The sequence below is a fragment of the Scyliorhinus torazame genome, chromosome 24 (assembly GCF_047496885.1).
Source record: "Scyliorhinus torazame isolate Kashiwa2021f chromosome 24, sScyTor2.1, whole genome shotgun sequence".
In the NCBI taxonomy this organism is placed as follows: Eukaryota; Metazoa; Chordata; class Chondrichthyes; order Carcharhiniformes; family Scyliorhinidae; genus Scyliorhinus; species Scyliorhinus torazame.
The window spans coordinates 53,931,953-53,951,549 of NC_092730.1; the positions used below are offsets into that span (position 1 = coordinate 53,931,953).

Here is a 19,597-nt window from a genome sequence, read left to right on the forward strand (position 1 = left end):
GCAGCAAATTGATCATCGAGGAGGATGGATTCAGACCCGCAGATGCAAAGCACAATGGATTAGCAGCGCATCACCTTCACCTCTCGGCCAACTCGCCAAATGACCTGACTTCACCAAACCACCTCATGGACCTTTAACATCTGCAACAACTAACGGAAGGAGGTTGGATTTGTCCATTGGTCCAGATGTGCAGCCAGTTGTGAAATGTTGGAAATATAGTCTCTGTCAGCAAATTACATTTCCAACATATCAGCTGAAGGATTGTTCTGAACGGACTGATGGGAAATACTTCAACACCATGGGAGTGGGCACGTGAGCAATAGGTCAGAAGGTGAGAGTATTGAGGGAGAACTCACACACTGTATCAGAGAGAGACCTCTCCTGTGGAAATGTGTTCTCTGCTGTGTTACTGTGTTCTCTGCTGTGAAACTGTGCTCTCTGCTGTGTTACTGTGTTCTCTGCTGTGTTACGGTGTTCTCTGCTGTGAAACTGTGCTCTCTGCTGTGGGACTGTGTTCTCTGCTGTGGGACTGTGTTCTCTGCTGTGAAACTGTGCTCTCTGCTGTGGTACTGTGTTCTCTGCTGTGGTACTGTGTTCTCTGCTGTGAAACTGTGCTCTCTGCTGTGGTACTGTGTTCTCTGCTGCGAAACTGTGCTCTCTGCTGTGTTACTGTGTTCTCTGCTGTGAAACTGTGCTCTCTGCTGTGTTACTGTGTTCTCTGCCGTGAACTGTGCGCTCTGCTGAGAAACTGCGATCTCTCCAGTGGAAATGTACTCTCTGCTGTGAAACTGCTCTCTGCTGAGGAAACGTGGACCAGATGTGACGCAGCTGAGGATGCTGAGTGATGTAACGTGGACATGGTGAAGTTACTGGCCAGAAATTTCCGAATTCTATTTTTGTTTTTAATGGACCGCTACAATCCACGTGTTTATTCTAGGACACAACAATGAATAAAAATGAATCAGTGCTGAGCAGATTCTAACATCCCACACCTCCAGTTTGTTCTTATTGAGAACCCCGTCCTCGATGGAAGCTTTTGCTCTCCGAATCAGACCACCGCCTCCTGGGAATACAGCAGCGATACCTCCAAGATCTGATCTGCAACAGAATCACAGAACAATAGTGTCCCCTTGTGACTGAGGGGAACAGGTGCTCCTTATCCGCCCTGTCTATACCTATCATAATCTTGTACACCTCGATGAGATCACCCCTCAGTCATCTCTGTTCCTGCGTGAGAGAGAAAACAAGTCTATCCAACCTCTCTTCATATCCTAAATGTTCCATCCCAAGCAACATCCTGCTGAATCACCTCTGCACCCCATCCAGTGCAGTTACATATTTCCTAGAATGTGGTGACCAGAATTGCACACGGTACCCCAACATTCTATACAACTCCACCATGACCTCTCTGCTTTTGTAATCCATGCCCCGAATGATAAAGACAAATATCTCAAATGCCTTTTCCAACACCCTATTAACGTGCCCTTCTGCCTTCAGAGATCTCTGGACAAACACTCCAAGGTCCCTTTGTTCCTCAGGACTTCCCAGTGTCAGGCCATTAACATTAATCCTATAATAATAATATAATATTCTTTATTGTCACAAATAGGATTATATTAACACTCCAATGAAGTTACTGCGAAAACCCCCTACCAAATGATCACATCTAATTTTTCAGCGTTAAATTCCATCAGCCACTTTTCTGCCCATTTGACCATCCCGTATGTATCTTCCTGTAACTCAAGACACTCAACCGCACTGTGAGCTTGAAACTCAGTGAAAGGATTTCACCCTCCTCTCGGAATCTGATCACCACCTCAATCCCAACATTCAGCTTGGGTGGGCAGACAAGACAACGTCCTTCCCGCAGGCCCCCCAGCACAGACTGGATAATATCCCAAACTCGTATCCTGCTATTGTCACATTGCTCCACCACCTTGTTCTCTTCACAAAACGCCAGGAATCTCAGACCAATTCTTCAGGCCTTTGATTCTCTCTTCAAACAACATCTTGTCCCTGATTAAGTCCATCCTGGGAAGAGGGGCTCGGTATTCCGAGTTTCTCTGCAGGCATCCGGTTGCTGTTGATGGACCAAAAGAGGCCTCACGCCTGAAAGAAAGCCTCTCTCACAGCCCTGCGAGCATGTCTCCATTAGACGGTGTCGCCAATACCTGGAGAGTAGATAACAATGGAGAGAAGTGTGAGCAATTTCAGCGTCACAATTCTCTGGACACAGAGCATTCAAAATATAATATTATTGAAAATACTGAACTGATCCTCTGGGAGCAGGACTCAAGTCAAAGGGGAAAATCCAGTGGGTTTCTAGTGGAAAGATTTAACAACTGGATGATGGCAGCTAAAATCAATACTTGCGTTACAATCTCTGTAGATATTCTACTGAATTGAAACCTGCAAAAGGCATATTTTCCGACTAGAAATCCAACACATTTCCCCCTGTTGTGGAGGAAGTTCTCAATCGCACAGGTGGTCAAACGGAATAAGGCTGGGCTGGGATTTGAGTCCAGATTTTTCTTCAGTGAACAGACACTTTACCGGACGAAGCTACAGACTCTGAGGATGTTCAGCTAATCACAAGGGAATGCTGGAAATACTGTACGGATCTGTAGTATCTGTGAAAAGAGAAATAGTTAACATTTCACAACCTGACCTTGCGTTGGAACGACCTGTTTCTCTCTCCACAGAAGCTGCCGGATCAGCTGAATATTTCCAGCATTTTCTCTCTTTGTTTCAGATTTGCAGCATCCGCAGTATTTTGCTTTTGGGTCAAAGGACATTGAGTTGCCTTTCCTGCTCTGAGGGTTATTGCAGGTCTCTCTGGCTTTGATTGTCGCTGATTCGGCAAAACATTTACAATCTATCATTAATTGACCGCGAGAATGGGCGGTGAGGGGATTCTGGAACCGCTGCAAGTCCATATGGTGTATGTACAGGAGGGGAGGGGTTCCAGGTTTGGATGGTGCCTCGCGGAGGAAAAGTCAATTTCAGGAGTGGGATTCGAGCCCTGACCTCCAGAGGAGACTGCGACCTGCGCTCAGCCATCCTGACGTATTCGAAAGGTTAGGTGCGTTTCGGCCAAAATCTCGTGCTCTTTCCGAGGGTCGGTACCGGTTCCATGGGCCGAATGGCCTCCTTCTGCACTGGAGGCATTCTATGATTACTTAAACAGGGTGAAAATGGCAGCATCAGGACACAGGGACGAGTTAAGGTCTCAGGCCAGAGTAAGTGTCCTATGAAATGACACATAGAATGTACATTTATTGTGGACTGGTGCCATCTCCTGGCTGAACGGGAGCCGTGCGACACGGACACTTTCATTCAGGAGCATTTTAAATTGGAGTGAAATAACTTACGCAAAGTAAGTACTTGATACGAAACAGTTAATCAAACTAATCTAAAGAACCAAAAGGACACATCTCTGAGCAGTGAGCGATGGTGGTATAGTGGTGAGCACGATTGCCTTCTAAGCAGTTGACTCGGGATCGATTCCCAGCCATCGCAATAATAAATTGGGAATTTTTGCGCCTCTTCGTGAGTTTCAAACTGAGAAGGGAAAGTTTCTCACTCTGAATTTAGACGCAAATACAGCGGGGAATGAAATAAGTACTTATCGTTCTTTAACTTGGTTTCAATGTGGACAGTGTTCGACTATCCCACCCCGCCCCCCCACCCCCCCACCCCCGCCCCCCGCGCCAGCCCTCAAACAAAAGTTAAAAATAACAGCATTTTTACTTCATCTTTGATGCACGATCAATTGCACAAAGACTAAAGTTGTGGACAGCTGCGGCTTTATTACAGTCAGATGCGAGGCCTCCTGCTGCAGCTGGCGAAATGGCAGGGCACTGGGGGGCATGCATATTTATACAGTTCACACTGGGCGGAGCCAGCAGGCAGGAGCTACCGGCGAACCTGTAGTGCAGGCCCTACCTTACATCTCCTATCACAGTGGATCACCACAACCCCCATGAGGGGACCAAACACAGACACAACAGACACGTCACAGACCAGGATTGGATTTGAAGCCACGTGTACAGAGCACAATGGATTATTGTGCATCCCCTTAACCACGTGGTACAGCTGCTTTACTTCATGGCCCTTTAGTATCCCTCAATCGAACTTCTTTGCGTTTCTTTCGCACAGTTGGGTATAAATAAAACATAAATTTATGAGGAGAAACCCGCAATGATCCGCACTTGGGCTTGTGGCGCAACGGTAGCGCGTCTGACTCCAGATCAGAAGGTTGCGTGTTCAAATCACGTCAAGCTCAGGAGGATTTTCTGCCGCTGGTTCCAGGAATTTTTCTCTGTGGGAATGTTCCCGAAATGACTCCGTTCAAAGCCACAATGCTGGTAAATGTTTGCGGATATTTCAGATTGACCCGCTCAGTTTATATTTTTGAGCAGTTTAATCAAACATGCGGAGACTCGGATAGCTCAGTCAGTAGAGCATGTGACTCTACAACCCAGTTGGCCGCGTCCATATTATTATGGGAATATTGAACCAACTGTGCTAACATTGTGCTACCGTGCTGTCCAAACAGTTGGTTCAATCTCACTGCTCGTGGATGACACCAGAACAACTGGGCAGTTAAAAACAAGGACGTCGCTCTTTTTCGGACGGAGATGAGGAGATTTCTCCCTCTCAGAGAGTTGTGCGACTTTGGAACTCTGCCTCAGAAGGCCGCGGAAGCGGGACATTGATTATTTTTAAGGCGCAGATGGGGAAATTCTTGTTCAGCAAATAAATCAAAGGTTTATCGGGGTTGCATACAACCATTGCATTCAGCCAGTTACCTGGGTGCAGAAGCGTGCGGTTTTTAAAAAATGTCGTTTTCATTTCTTTACTTGTTCTCCACTGATATATTCGCTGCAATAATTTATCTGGGCACAAAGCACGGTAGCACAAGTGGCTTCACAGTGCCAGGGTACCAGGTTCGATTCACTACCTGTGCGGAGTCTGCACCTTCTGCCCGTGTCTGCGTGGGTTTCCTCCGGGTGCTCCGGATTCCTCCCACAGTGCAAAGTCGTGCATTAGTTGGATTGGATAAATTGCCCTGAGTGCCCATACGGGACCAGTCTTTATAAATAGTAGCGTCATCACGGCCCTGGGCCACTGCCCGCCTGGAGTTTGCTAATTCTTCCCATGTGTGCGTGGGTTTCACCCCCGCAACCCAAAGATGTGCAAGGTACGTGGATTGGCCACGCTAAATTGGCCCTTAATTGGAGAAAAAAAATAATTGGGTACTCTAAATTTATACAGAACGAAATAAATAAATAGAAACGCCGAGCACAAAGGCAAGGCCGCTATGGAGATTCTTCATAAAATGCTGCAACAGAAATAGACAATGTTGGATAACTCGGCTGGTCTGGCAGCATCTGTGGAGAGAGAAACAGAGTTACAGTTTCCAGTCCAGTCTGACCCTGCTTCCCATTCTCTGTTTCCCGCTGCCAGGTCTGCTGAGATTTTCCAGCTCTGGGCGACTGACATGCACACGGTGGGCGGAATGGCCGCACCCTGTGCTGGAACCATTCTATGATTCTATAATTCTAATCTGTTCTCGTAATTGAAACCTTCTATGTCTGTATCATTCTGGTGAAGCTCCATTGCCGCCGCTACATTAAGGTTCTGAATACATTTTTGGACTCCCCTCATTCCCTCCTCCAGCAGATTTTTGCTGGGTAAATATCCTGATTCCCTAAACTCCTCATTCTCTCGAACAATGAAATGCCGCTTGGCTTTGACACTACCCAATAGACAGAGTGGTTCCGACCTCACTACCCGATCAATGCATCTCAATCGGAACCTGACTGAAATTTAATTCTCGCGCTTCCAACACAACTCGATGCAATCAGGCCTCACAACTTGGACTGGATTGTCACATCAGTGATTGCAGATACTTTGGAAAAATGAGTCCCGCTGGGAGAAAGCAGGATGGAAAATCGACAATGATGGGTTTCGAACCCACGCACGGAGAGCTCAATGGATTATCAACCCGTCCCCTTAACTACTCGGCCACCTCATCCCGCAAGCGCGTTTGTCAAATCAAAGGTTTATCAGGTACAAATAGCCATTGTATTCAGCCAGCTGCGCGGATGCACAAGCTTGCGTCTGTTTTTACTTGAGGAGAAATTCAGAATCCCACACCATGATCAAACGACCTTTAAATACCCTGTCCGTTTCTTCACGTGTTCTGCACTGATATATTCGCTGCAATAACTTCCCGGGAGCTCAAACCTCCTCCCGATTTCAGTCAATGACACCATCCGGGCTCGTCCGGATTTTTGAACCCGGGACCTCTGGCATTTTATCGCAGCTGAGAATCAATGGCAATGTCAAGAGTGGGATTGAACCCTCGTCTCCAGAGGAGACTGACACCTGACGTATCCAAACGGTTCGGAGACGATTGGGCCGTGTTGGGGTGCTCTTTCCGAGGGTCAATGCAGACTGGATGGGCCGAATGGTCTCCTTCTGCACTGGAGGGATTATATGATTACTTAACCAGGGTGCAAACGGCAGCATCAGGACACAAGGACAAGGTGAGGTCTCAGGCCAGAGCAAGAGTCCCATGTAATGGCACACAGAACATCAGAAATAAATACTTTTATTGTGGACTGGTGCCATCTCCTGGCTGACCGGGAGCCGTGCGACACGGACACTTTCATTCAGGAGCATTTTAAATTGGAGTGAAATAACACAAACATAGTGAGACGTTGTTTACGAAACAATTTATCAAACTAATGCAAAGCATCAAAATGACTCAACGTTCGGCAGTAAGTGATGGGGGGATACTGGGGAGCATCGCTGCCTTCCAAGCAGTTGATCCGGGTACGATTCCCGGCCATCGCAATAATAATTTGATTGGAGGCGTTTGCGTCTTTTCCTGTGTTTCGAGCTGAGGAAGAGAGCTGGAGAAAGTGAGGTGGCTGGAGGCAGGAATCTTCGCTTGTTCTAAATAGTCTGGCTGGATTGTTCACATCCGTCCGAGTGGCGAAACTGTGATCTCGGTTTCTATAGTGGTTTATTATTGGATATTGTTATATATGCTTATTGCCCCTCTGTGGGGTATTCCTGGAAGTTATTATATAAACTTTTCACGTTCTCGCTGTTATAGGGTTTGAAAACACTGAAAAACACCCGGTTCGATCTTTACCAAATGACATGACTGTGTTAACAAAACATAATTCATTCCAGTCAGTGGAGATGTGATATTGACACCAATAATACTCACACACCACAGCAGATGTTGTCTGTTTTCCTCAGTGAGAGTGAATTGAAGAGCTTCCCTATTTTGTTACTTTGAGCTTCACAGTGATGTAATGCTGTCTGCTTCATTCCTGGCGCAAATGTCCGGATCACACTGGATGCAACACTTTGATACTAATCTACTGAAAAGAAAAGGCGGATGTGCCGCAGGGTGATAGCGTCATGTTTAATTTTGGGGTGACTGAGAATATCAATAGCAGATGATGGTTTCGATCCATTGACCTCTGTGTTATGGGTCCAGCACGCTTCCGCTGCGCCACTCTGCTTTTTAGATCCGCCGTGTTCGCAATTGCTGTTCTGCGGCAGCCACGTAACTATTTTTTTCTTAAACGAGAACCACGTGTTGTGAAGCTCACCTTGGCTGGACAATAACACAGAATATCAGCACGGCTGTGACAGACAGAGAAAGGCACACAGTAAAGCAGGAAGAGACTATCAGGACACACACACACAATGACACACAGAAAAGGTGCCGAGCAAACCAGCAAGATACTGAGATGGAAAAACTGGTTATTTAGCAAAAAGGGATTTTCGGTTCCACAAAGATAGGCAATTAAATGTTTTCCTGCTGTGTAACTGAGCTCTCTGCTGTGTAACTGTGCTCTCTGCTGTGTAACTGAGCTCTCTGCTGTGTAACTGAGCTCTCTGCTGTGTAACTGTTCTCTCTGCTGTGTAACTGAGCTCTCTGCTGTGCAACTGTGCTCTCTGCTGTGTAACTGAGCTCTCTGCTGTGTAACTGAGCTCTCTGCTGTGTAACTGTTCTCTCTGTTGGAACTGTGACTCTGCCGGTGACAGAACTTCACTGTGGTTGTGCTAATCATTCCCTGTTGTGGAAATGTGTTCCCAGTTGTGGAAATATGATCCGTCTGCAGCAGAACTTTCCTGCGCCATTACTGAGATGAAATTTCAATTCCAGATTAATTAAATCTTGTCACGAAAGATTAGTTCAGGCCTCTGGATTCCCAGTCCAGGAACATAACCTTGTGTTCCTGTTATCAAATCAGTTCGTTCAGCTCAACGCTCTCAGATTACAATATGGAAGCGCCCAACGTGGGTCTGGAACACACGACCCTGGGATTAAGAGTCCCAAGCATGAGGGCAGCACGGTACCATTGTGGATAGCACAATTGCTTCACAGCTCCAGGGTCCCAGGTTCGATTCCGGCTTGGGTCACTGTCTGTGCGGAGTCTGCACATCCTCCCCGTGTGTGCGTGGGTTTCCTCCGGGTGCTCCGGTTTCCTCCCACCGTCCAAAGATGTGCAGGTTAGGTGGATTGGCCATGGTAAATTGCCCTTAGTCTCCAAAATTGCCCTTAGTGTTGGGTGGGGTTACTGGGTTATGGGAATAGGGCGGAGGTGTTGACCTTGGGTAGGGTGCTCTTTCCAAGAGCCGGTACAGACTCGATGCAATTCTATGAAGCTCTACCGACTAAACTAGCCGGGCTGATGTCCAAAATACTATTAACCCTCTTCCTGAGGATATTAGAATTTGCTAAGTAGCGAACGTTGTGTCAAACCGTTGACTAAAAATCGATTAATTCTTCAGTCACAGTCGTTGGGAGCAGGGCTCGAACCTGCTGGGGAAATTCCAACACCTTAACCACTCGACCATCGCAGCTGTGTTCAATAGGTCATTCATTAAACATTATAAAACCGGCCTGGAATCACTCCAGGAAGTTCTTGCATTCCTGCGATGAACGATGACCCGGTGTTTATGTGAGGAGCGGTTGAATCTACCTTAAAATGACCAATGGATTTGGAGAAAAGCCTTGAGAGACTCGAAAATCCCAGCTCCCGAAACGCACAATTTCACTGATTCAATTGTTTGCGGAAGAAAAACAGTTAAATTGGAAATATCCTCGAAGTTCATTTTTGCATTACATAGAACAGCACCGAACGTCCCAGTCTAGATCCAAATTAAAGCATGAGTGGGGTGCAGGATTGGAGGGTCGGTGCAGAGTCGATGGGCCGAATGGCCTCCTTCTGCATTGTACTGGTTTCTAGGGAAACAGAGAGAATCACAGTATTTATTCACATGCGATAAACATCGGCTCGTATGTCCCATGCAGTGGTCGCGTGGCCTAATGTCTAAGGCGTCTGATTTCGGTGAACATAATGAAGATATCAGAAGATTGGAAGATCGAGTCCCACCGCGATCGTTTGATATAGAAATCCGGTGGAGCTTGCTGTCAGCTGAGTTTTCCTTCCTCCGCTCAAAGTTTCACCTTTCCATCCAAACGTTGCAGGGCTCTTTTTGGAATATAATTTTTGGGAACATTGTTCATTCAATTCGCTCTCATCCTAGTATTTTCTTTATCCCCTGATGAATCCACAGTGCCTGTTTGACTTGGATAAAACATAGAATAAAATATTATGTATCAATCGGTTCAATACAATTCTGTGGAGGAAATTCTAATATCATCAGGAAGACAGACAGAGTCAAAGAGTCGTGGATGTTGGCAGCATGGAAACAGCCATTCGTCCCAGCTTGTCAATGCCGCCCAGTTTCTATCACTAAGCTCGTCCCACTTGCCCGCATTTGGCCCATATCCACCTCCACCCACCCTGCGCATGTAACTGTCCAACTGATTATTACAAGACAAAATGATAACTGCCTCTACCACTGCCTCTGGCAGCCCGTGCCAGATGCTCCTCATTACCTTATTTATGCTCATCATTATTTCATAGACCTCTATGACATCACCCATAAGCCTCCTACGCTCCAGGAAAAAAAAGTCCCAGCCTATCCAGCCTCGAATTTTCACTCACACCATCAAGTCCTGGTAGCATCCTTGTAAATCACTTATGCACCCTTTCTAGTTTAACAATATCCTTCCGAAAATAGGGTGACCAGAATTGAACACAGTATTTCCCGTGTGGTCTTACCAGCATGTCTTGTACAACTTGAACAAGACATCACAACTCTTGGATTCAATATTTTGACCTTAAAACCGAGCATGCTGAATACCTTCTTCACCACCCTGTCCACCTGCGACATCACCTTCAAGGATGTGTGAACCTGTTCTCCTCGATCTGTTTGTTCTGTAATTCTCCCCAACTCCCTACCATTAACTGAGTAGGTCAATCACTGATTTGAGCTACCAAAATGCCTCACCTCACATTTATCCAAATTAAACTCCATCTGCCATTCATCGGCCCACTGGCCCAAGATGTTTAATAATGAGCCGAATCAACTGTTGTTCAGAGGGATGAAAGATTATGTCACTAGATTGGGAATCCAGAGGCCTGAACTAATCTTTGGGACAGGGTATAATTCTCACCATTCAAATTCACTGATTTAATAGATTTTCAGGGGGGTTGACAGGGTGGATGCTGAGAGGTTGTTTCTCCATGTGGGAGAGTCTGGGACCTGAGGGATTAATCTCAGGGTAAGGGACCGCCCAGTTAAGCCAGAAATATCGGTATAGAGACTGGTGCAAGAAGATTCACTCCTCAGGCCTGTTGAACTCCGAATCTAAACTCCATCCTAGTTCCGGACACACTGAATGAATCATCAGGTCACCCTCAATAAGTGGCCCAACGCGGAGACGCAGGAAATGGATCGTCGACGAAGATGGATTCAGACCCGCAGATGCAAAGCACAATGGATTAGCAGGGCATCGCCATCACCCCTCGGCCAACTCGCCATATGACCTGACTTCACCAAGCCCCCTCATGGATGTTTAATATCCACAATAACTAACGGAAGAAGGTCGTCTTTGTGCATTGGTCCAGATGTGCAGCCAGATGTGAAGTGATGGGAATGTTGTTTCTGTCAGCAAATTACATTTCCATCATAACAGCTGAAGGATTGTTCTGAATGGACTGATGGGAAACATTCAACACCATGTTAAACATGTTTCTACACATTGTAAATAAAACACCGCGGAAAGACTGAAAGATACAAACATTTGATCGCATCATGATGAAGATCAGTCAGACGCCTTAAACATCCCGTCAATGTCGGAGTTCTGACGATTCTAATTTGTTATCCAGAGAATCCCTGCAGGACATTCGGCCTCTTGAGTCTGTACCGAACGTCCGAAAGAAACCTATAAGGACTGAAAAGGTTAATTCTTACTCTGAAGCCTCTGCTGGAAAAAGTACAATTCAAAGCTCTCATTCACCTCAGTGTCGCAGTGGCTGTCAAACTTCAGCAGGACTGTTTTGAATTTTGTTTTGTCTTCGCCGGCAGCGAACGTAAGGGAGTTGTAGATGTGGATGGCATGGTCCCCCACGGTGGAGAGAAATAATGTGATCTTCCTGGCATCCGATGCTGCTTCGAGGTCGGAGGCCTCGATGTACAGGAGGAACCTAGTATGGGCTTGTGGCGCAACGGTAGCGCGTCTGACTCCAGATCAGAAGGTTGCGTGTTCGAATCACGTCAGGCTCAGGATGTTATTCTGCCGCTGGTTCCAGGAATTTCTCTCTGTGGAAATGTTCCCGAAATGACTCCGTTCAAAAAGCCACAATGCTGGTAAATGTTTAGTGAGCGATGGTGGTATAGTGGTGAGCATAGCTGCCTTCCAAGCAGTTGACCCGGGTTCGATTCCCAGCCATCGCAATAATAAATTATTGCAGCTGCGATAGCCGAGTGGTTAAGGCGTTGGACTTGAAACCCAATGGGGTCTCCCCGCGCAGGCTCGAGCCCTGCTCGCAGCGACTGTGATTCGAAATATTTTTAGGGCAGCACGGTAGCACAAGTGGATAGCACTGTGGCTTCACAGCGCCAGGGTCCCAGGTTCAATTCCCCGCTGGGTCACTGTCTGTGCGGAGTCTGCACGTTCTCCCCGTGTCTGCGTGGGTTTCCTCCGGGTGCTCCGGTTTCCTCCCACAGTCCAAAGACGTGCAGGTTAGGTGGATTGGCCATGCTAAATTGCCCTTAGTGTCCAAAAAGGTTAGGAGGGGTTATTGGGGATAGGGTGAAAGTGAGGGCTTAAGTGGGTCGGTGCAGACTCGATGGGCCGAATGGCCTCCTACTGCACTGTATGTTCTATCTATCTATCTATCTATCTCGAGTGAATCCGCATTGACCAGGAAGCAGCCATCCGGTGAAATGGAAAACACCAGCCTCCTCCGCAGCTCCGCATCTCCGGCAACCTTGGCACCAATTGGAAAATCTTCAAGCAAAAGTTCCTCCTGTACATCGAGGCCTCCGACCTCGAAGCAGCATCGGATGCCAGGAAGATCACATTATTTCTCTCCACCGCGGGGGACCATGTCATCCACATCTACAACTCCCTTACGTTCGCTGCCGGCGAAGACAAAACAAAATTCAAAAAGTCCTGCTGAAGTTTGACAGCCACCTCGACACTGAGGTGAATGAGAGCTTTGAATGGTACTTTTTCCAGCAGAGTCTTCAGGGTAAGAATGAACCTTTTCAGTCCTTCGTGACCCATCTCCGCATCCTAGCGCAGTCATGTAACTATGACTCGACGGTTGATTCCATGATCCGGGATCAGATCGTTTTCGGGGTCCACTCCGACTCCCTTCAGCAGCAGCTCCTGAAATTCAAACAGTTGATCCTCTCAGTTGCTATCGAGACATGCGTTATCCATGAGCATGCTAAGAATCGTTACTCCCACATCAGGGCGGCAGAAACTGCAAAACTGGCCTCCCACGAGAGGAACGGGTGCAGGCCATTGTTCAAATGCAGGGCCTGAGCATCGAGGAGAGATGTCGCTTTGTGCGCTTTTCCCAGGTCCCTGCGCATGTGCGCCATGTTCGAGTGGACGACGAGGCCGAAAACACGACTGCACAGGTGCGTACGTCGACCGACTGTACTGCGAATGCGCGATGGCGCACGGAATGCCCTGTCGTCGGCGTCATGACATCTCCGAATTGTGGCTCCACCCACTTAAAGCAGAAATGTCCGGCAAAAGGACGCCGGTGTCTGCAGTGTGGCAAGCTTGGCCACTATGCAGCTCTTTGCAGATCTGCTCCACCGCTCAGCAGCCAGCGATCCCAGTTGCGGCGCAGAAGTGTCCGCTCAATACAACAAGGCATGCCAGATTCCGATCCCGACAGCCCAACAGACCCTGATGCTGAGTGCGTCAGGTCCCCATACCGGGTGGGCATCATAACTACACATGCGCTGCCTTCCACCACAACGGCGAAAGGCCTTTCGATCCTCGGTGTGGATCGACGAGTGGTGTGCTGTCCACACAATTAATGAAATGAAAACGAAATGAAATGAAATGAGACAAGGCTTGCATCCGATTTAAACTTCACACCGGCACATCAGCGAACCTCATCTCAAAATCCGGCCTCGACACCATCCACAGCATTCTTCCACCGACCTGCCAGTTCCTTGACTACAATGGCAATGCCATAGCTGCCAGTGGTTCCTGTCAACTAGGGGTATCCAACAAGGCGATCAAGGCAACACTGTGGTTTGAAATCGTCGGGCCTGACAGAGCGTCCCTGCTCGGTGCTCGAGCCGGCAAGCTCCTGAACCTGGTTCAGCGAGTCCACACCACGTCATCATCACCGGCGGCGGCCTCGCCTGATGGAAACTTGCAAGCCTATTTCTATTCTCACTCACACCAAACGGAAACAAGCCGCTATTTGTCAGCAGCACACCTGCCTTCTTCTTTATTCGTAGCAAAGTTTTGCTTTCTGTCTGATCCGCTCCTTGTTTTTCAGCTAACCACAGTACAGTCTGTGAACTTGTCTGTGAAAGCAGCACGGGAAGCAACTGTGGAGAGAGATGGCAGTCGCCAGAATGCAACTCTCCAAATGGATACATCACGTCGTTCAGATCTTAGACTTTCAAAACTTTCGTGTGAGGAACAGGTCGAGCGGGAATTCGGAACTTGTTGGTTAGAGCAAACTGCTCAATGCAGCAATGAGAAGCTCCTTAACCACCAGCGGTTTGGACAAGGATGGCACTCAGACACAGGACTCTGGCTGGTGTTCAAAAGTAGGAAAAGCATATCTTGTTTGAAATGAAATAAAGATGAAGACAGACTTTAAGTCGATTTGTGCACGGATATTAGCTTTGGTGTCAACGCATCAGGATGGCCGAGTCGTCAAAGGCGCTGCGTTCAGGTCGCAGTCTCTTCTGGAGGCGTGAGTTCGAATCCCACTCCTGATATTGCCTTTTACTCCACGAGGTTAAATTTCTCCAGCAAGATTTTCAACCTCAGGAAGATCCAATACCTCCCTTTCAGTGGAAAAGCGCTGGTCTCTGGACCTGAGATTCCTGCTTAAATATGCACAGCAAGACACCACCGGCAGAAGCCCAGTTCATGACTCGATAATCTGCTTCAGTGACTCTGGTTGAGGAATTAATATTGATCCCAAGAGAAGGGTAAAATTCGTCTTCTCTTGTAAATAGTCTGGCAGGTTGGATTGTTCACATCCGTCCAAGAGGGGAAGTTGGGGACTCGGTTTCTATTGTGATTCATTGCTCGATAAAGCTTTATTTCCTTATTGTCCCCCTGTGAGTTATTACTGGATATCGTTATATATCTATATTGCCCCTCAGTGGGGTACTGCTGGATAACGTTTCCCGAGCAGCTTTGACTAAGGGTCACCTGGACACGAAACGTCAGCTCATTTCTCTCCCTCCAGATGCTGTCAGATCTGCTGAGACCTTAAAGCATTTTATCTGTGGTTCCTATGTGTGAGCTTTACAATGTTGTAATGTGTCATGCTGTCTCTTTCATTCTTGGGACTAATGTCGGGATGAGACTGCAAGGAAGTTTCTGATAGGTATTTGCTGCAAAGCAAACAGGAACGTGTGTTATGTTTACTTTTGGCGTGAGGGAGAATGTAAATAGCAGAGAATACCCTCGATTCCTCGACCTCGGGCTAATAGCCCTGCACGCTCCCGCTGCGCACTCTGCTCCTTAAACCAGGAGCTACAACATTACTGCCCTGCGGTAACCACACAATTATTCACTTCTTCATTTTTTTCTTTCAACCAGAACAGACGTTTGAGCACACTGATACTGGTCAGCATAGTTTAGATACTTTACTTTCGTGCTGAATGGTTGTTCTGTGAAGGTGATGTGATTTCTTCTCTGACGTTGTTCTGATGGGAAAGTGTGGAGTGTCTGGAATCATCTTTATAAAATGAAGTTCGGGGCGGCAGTTTCAGCTCTCTGGGAACATTGATCACGCTGTTACAGACTTCCTCAAACTTTGCCTCAAGTCCGACCACAAAAATAATGAGCTACGAGCAGAGTGGCGCAGCGGAAGCGTGCTGGGCCCATAACCCAGAGGTCGATGGATCGAAACCATCCTCTGCTATCCATATTCTCAATCACACCAAACGAAAACGAGTTGCTATTTGTCAGCATCACATCTGCCTTTCTCTTTATTAGGATCAAAGTTTTGCTTTCAGTCTGATCCGCTCTTTGACACCTGTTATTCAGGTTATTCAGGTTATTCACCGTACAGTCGAAGTGACTCAGTTGACTTCTCCCAGAACACTCTTCTGCCGCCTCTACTGGATGAACGTTCACCTGATTGGACAGTGGAGGGGTTCTTCGGCGACTTGTCTGTGAAAGCATCACCGGAAGCAGCTGTGGAAAGAGATTGCAGTTTCCAGAATGCAACTCTCCAATTGGATACTTCACGTCGCTCAGTTCGTAGACTTTCAATACCTTCGTCTGATGAACATGGAGAGCGGGAAATCGGACCTTGTTGATTAGAGCATACTGATCAATGCAGCAATGAAAAGCTCATTAACCACCAGCGGTTTGGCCAAGAATGGCACTCAGATACAGGACTCTTGCTGGGGTTCTAAAGGAGGAAAAGCATATCTTGTTTGAAATGAAATAAAGATGAAGACAGACTCTAAGTCGATTTGTGCACGGATCTTGGCTTCGCCATCAACGCATCAGAATGGCCGAGTGGTCTGAGGCGCTGCGTTCAGGTTGCAGACTCTTCTGGAGGCATGTATTCGAATCCCACTCCTGATATTGCCTTTTCCTCCATGAGGTTAAATTTCTCCAGGAAGATTTTCAACTTCAGGAAGATCCAATACCCCCCTTTCAATGGAAAAGCGTTGGTCTCAGGACATGGGATTCCCGCTTAAATACGCACAGGAAGACCCCACCGGCAAAAGCCCAGCTCATGACTCGACAATCTGCTTCGGTGAGTCTGGTTGAGGAATTAATATTGATCCCAAGAGAAGGGTAAAATTCGTCTTCTCTTGTAAATAGTCTGGCACGTTGGATTGTTCACATCCGTCCAAGAGGGGAAGTTGGGACTCGGTTTCTATTGTGATTCATTGCTCGATAAAGCTTTATTTCCTTATTGCCCCCTGTGAGTTATTACTGGATATCGTTCTATATCTATATTGCCCCTCTGTGGAGTACTGCTGGATAACGGTTCCCGAGCAGTTTTGACTAAGGGTCATCTGGACACGAAACGTCAGCTCATTTCTCTCCCTCCAGATGCTGTCAGGTCTGCTGAGACTTTAAAGCATTTTCTCTGTGGTTCCCTATGTGTGAGCTTTACAATGTTGTAATGTGTCATGCTGCCTCTTTCATTCTTGGGACTAATGTCGGGATGAGACTGCAAGAAGGTTTCTGATAGCCATTTGCTGCAAAGCAAACAGGAACGTGCGTTATGTTTACTTTTGGTGTGAGGGAGAATGTAATTAGCAGAGAATACCCTCGATTCCTCGACCCCGGGCTAATAGCCCAGCACGCTTCCGCTGCGGCACTCTGCTCCTTAAACCAGGAGCTACAACATTACTGCCCTGCGGTAGCCACACAACTATTCACTTCCTCATTTTTTTCATTCAACAAGAACACACGTTTGAGCACACTGATTCTGGTCAGCATAGTTCAGATACTTTACTTTCCTGCGGAATGGTTGTTCTGTGAAGGTGATGTGATTTCTTCTGTGACGTTGGTCTGATGGGAAAGTGGGGAGTGACTGGAATAATCTTCATAGAATGAAGTTCGGGGCGGCAGTTTCACCTCTCTGGGAACATTGATCACGCTGTTAGAGATTTCTTCAAACTTTGCCTCGAGTCCGACCACGGAAAGAATGAGCCACGATCCGTGTGGAGAAGCGGGAGTGTTCTGTGGCCATAACCCAGAGATCGATGGATCGAAACTATCCTCTGCTATTCATATTCTCAATCACACCAAACGGAAACAAGTTGCTGTTTGTCAGCAGCACATCTGCCTTTTTCTTTATTAGTATCAAAGTTTTGCTTTCAGTCTGATCCGCTCTTTCACACCTGGTCTTCAGCGACCCACAGTGCAGTCGAGGTGACTAAGTTGATTTCTTCCAGAACACTCTTCTACCGCCTCTACTGGATGAACGTTCACCTGATTGGACACTGGAGGGGTTCTTCGGCTACTTGTCTGTGAAAGCAGCACCGGAAGCAGCTGTGGAGAGATATTGCAGTTGCCAGAATGCAACTCTCCAATTGGATAATTCACGTCCTCAGATCTTAGACTTTCAATACCTTCGTCTGAGGAACAGGTAGAGCGGGAATTCAGACCTTGTTGATTAGAGCAAACTGATCAATGCAGCAATGAGAAGCTCCTTAACCACCAGCGGTTTGGACAAGGATGGCACTCAGATACAGGACTCTGGCTGGGGTTCAAAAGTAGGGAAAGCATGTCTTGTTTGAAATGTAATAAAGATGAAGACAGACTTTAAGTCGATTTGTGCACGGATCTTAGTTTCTGCGTCAACGCATCAGGATGGCCGAGCGGTCTATGGCGCTGCGTTCAGGTCGCAGTCTCTTCTGGAGGCGTGGGTTCGAATCCCACTCCTGATATTGTCTTTTCCTCCACGAGGTTAAATTTCTCCAGCAAGATTTTCAACCTCAGGAAAATCCAATACCTCCCTTTCAATGGAAAAGCGTTGGTCTCAGTCCATGAGATTCCCGCTTAAATACGCACAGCAAGACCCCACCGGCAAAAGCCCAGCTCATGACTCGACAATCTGCTTCGGTGAGTCTGGTTGAGGAATTCATATTGATCCAAAGAGAAGGGTAAAATTCGTCTTCTCTTGTAAAGTGTCTGGCAGGTTGAATTGTTCACATCCGTCCAAAAGGGAACGTTGGGAACTCGGCTTCTATTGTGATTCATTGCTCGATAAAGCTTCATTTCCTTATTGGCCCCCTGTGAGTTATTACTGGATATCGCTATATATCTATATTGCCCCTCAGTGGGGTACTACTGGATAATGCTTCCCGTGCAGTTTTGACTAAGGGTCACCTGGACACGAAACGTCAGCACATTTCTCTCCCTCCAGATGCTGTCAGATCGGCTGAGACTTTAAAGCATTTTCTCTGTGGTTCCCTGAGTGTGAGCATTACAGTGTTGCAATGTGTCATGCTGTCTCTTTCATTCTTGGGACTAATGTCGGGATGAGACTGCAAGAAAGTTTCTGATAGCTATTTGCTGCAAAGCAAACAGGAACGTGCGTTATGTTTACTTTTGGTGTGAGGGAGAATGTAAATAGCAGAGAATACCCTCGATTCCGCGACCTCGGGCTAATAGCCCTGCACGCTTCCGCTGCGCACTCTGCTCCTTAAACCAGGAGCTACAACATTACTGCCCTGCGGTAACCACACAATTATTCACTTCCTCATTTTTTTCTTTCAACCAGAACAGACGTTTGAGCACACTGATACTGGTCAGCACAGTTCAGATAATTTACTTTCGTGCGGAATGGTTGTTCTGTGAAGGTGATGTGATTTCTTCTGTGACGTTGTTCTGATGGGAAAGTGGGGAGTGACTGGAATCACCTTTATAAAATGAAGTTCGGGGCAGCAGTTTCAGCTCTCTGGGAACATTGATCACGCTGTTACAGACTTCCTCAAACTTTGCCTCAAGTCCGACCACAAAAATACCTTCGTCTGAGGAACAGGTAGAGCGGGACATCGGACCTTGCTGATTCGAGCAAACTGAGCAATGCAGCAATGAGATGCTCCTTAACCACCAGCGGTTTGGACAAGGATGGCACTCAGATGCAGGACTCTGGCTGGGGTTGAAAAGTATGAAAAGCATATCTTGTTTGAAATGAAATAACGATTAAGACAGACTTTAAGTCGATTTGTGCACGGATCTTAGTTTTGGCGTCAATGCATCAGGATGGCCGAGCGGTCTAATGCGCTGCGTTCAGGTCGCAGTCTCTTCTGGAGGCGTGGGTTCGAATCCCACTCCTGATATTGCCTTATACTCCACAAGGTTAAATTTCTCCAGCAAGATTTTCAACCTCAGGAAGTCCAATACCTCCCATTCAATGGAAAAGTGTTGGTCTCAGGACATGCGATTCCTGCTTAAGTACGCTCAGCAATACCCTTCAGGCAGAAGCCCATGTAACGACTCGATAAT

The 19,597-nt window shown here is 47.1% G+C and overlaps 8 non-coding genes across 8 annotated transcripts; all 8 read left to right on the forward strand.

Moving 5' to 3' along the window:
* Positions 1-4,213: 4,213 nt before the first annotated feature.
* Positions 4,214-4,285, forward strand: trnaw-cca (transfer RNA tryptophan (anticodon CCA)). The gene has a single exon. It is a non-coding gene; the product is annotated as a tRNA-Trp (tRNA).
* A 7,316-nt stretch (positions 4,286-11,601) lies between these two features.
* On the forward strand, positions 11,602-11,673 carry trnaw-cca (transfer RNA tryptophan (anticodon CCA)). The gene has a single exon. It is a non-coding gene; the product is annotated as a tRNA-Trp (tRNA).
* Positions 11,674-11,772: 99 nt separating this feature from the next.
* Positions 11,773-11,844, forward strand: trnag-ucc (transfer RNA glycine (anticodon UCC)). Its single transcript has one exon. It is a non-coding gene; the product is annotated as a tRNA-Gly (tRNA).
* Positions 11,845-11,860: 16 nt separating this feature from the next.
* On the forward strand, positions 11,861-11,942 carry trnas-uga (transfer RNA serine (anticodon UGA)). Its single transcript has one exon. It is a non-coding gene; the product is annotated as a tRNA-Ser (tRNA).
* Positions 11,943-14,293: 2,351 nt separating this feature from the next.
* trnal-cag (transfer RNA leucine (anticodon CAG)) lies at positions 14,294-14,376 on the forward strand. The gene has a single exon. It is a non-coding gene; the product is annotated as a tRNA-Leu (tRNA).
* Positions 14,377-15,464: 1,088 nt separating this feature from the next.
* trnam-cau (transfer RNA methionine (anticodon CAU)) lies at positions 15,465-15,536 on the forward strand. Its single transcript has one exon. It is a non-coding gene; the product is annotated as a tRNA-Met (tRNA).
* A 2,414-nt stretch (positions 15,537-17,950) lies between these two features.
* trnal-cag (transfer RNA leucine (anticodon CAG)) lies at positions 17,951-18,033 on the forward strand. Its single transcript has one exon. It is a non-coding gene; the product is annotated as a tRNA-Leu (tRNA).
* Positions 18,034-19,348: 1,315 nt separating this feature from the next.
* On the forward strand, positions 19,349-19,431 carry trnal-cag (transfer RNA leucine (anticodon CAG)). The gene has a single exon. It is a non-coding gene; the product is annotated as a tRNA-Leu (tRNA).
* Positions 19,432-19,597: the final 166 nt, after the last annotated feature.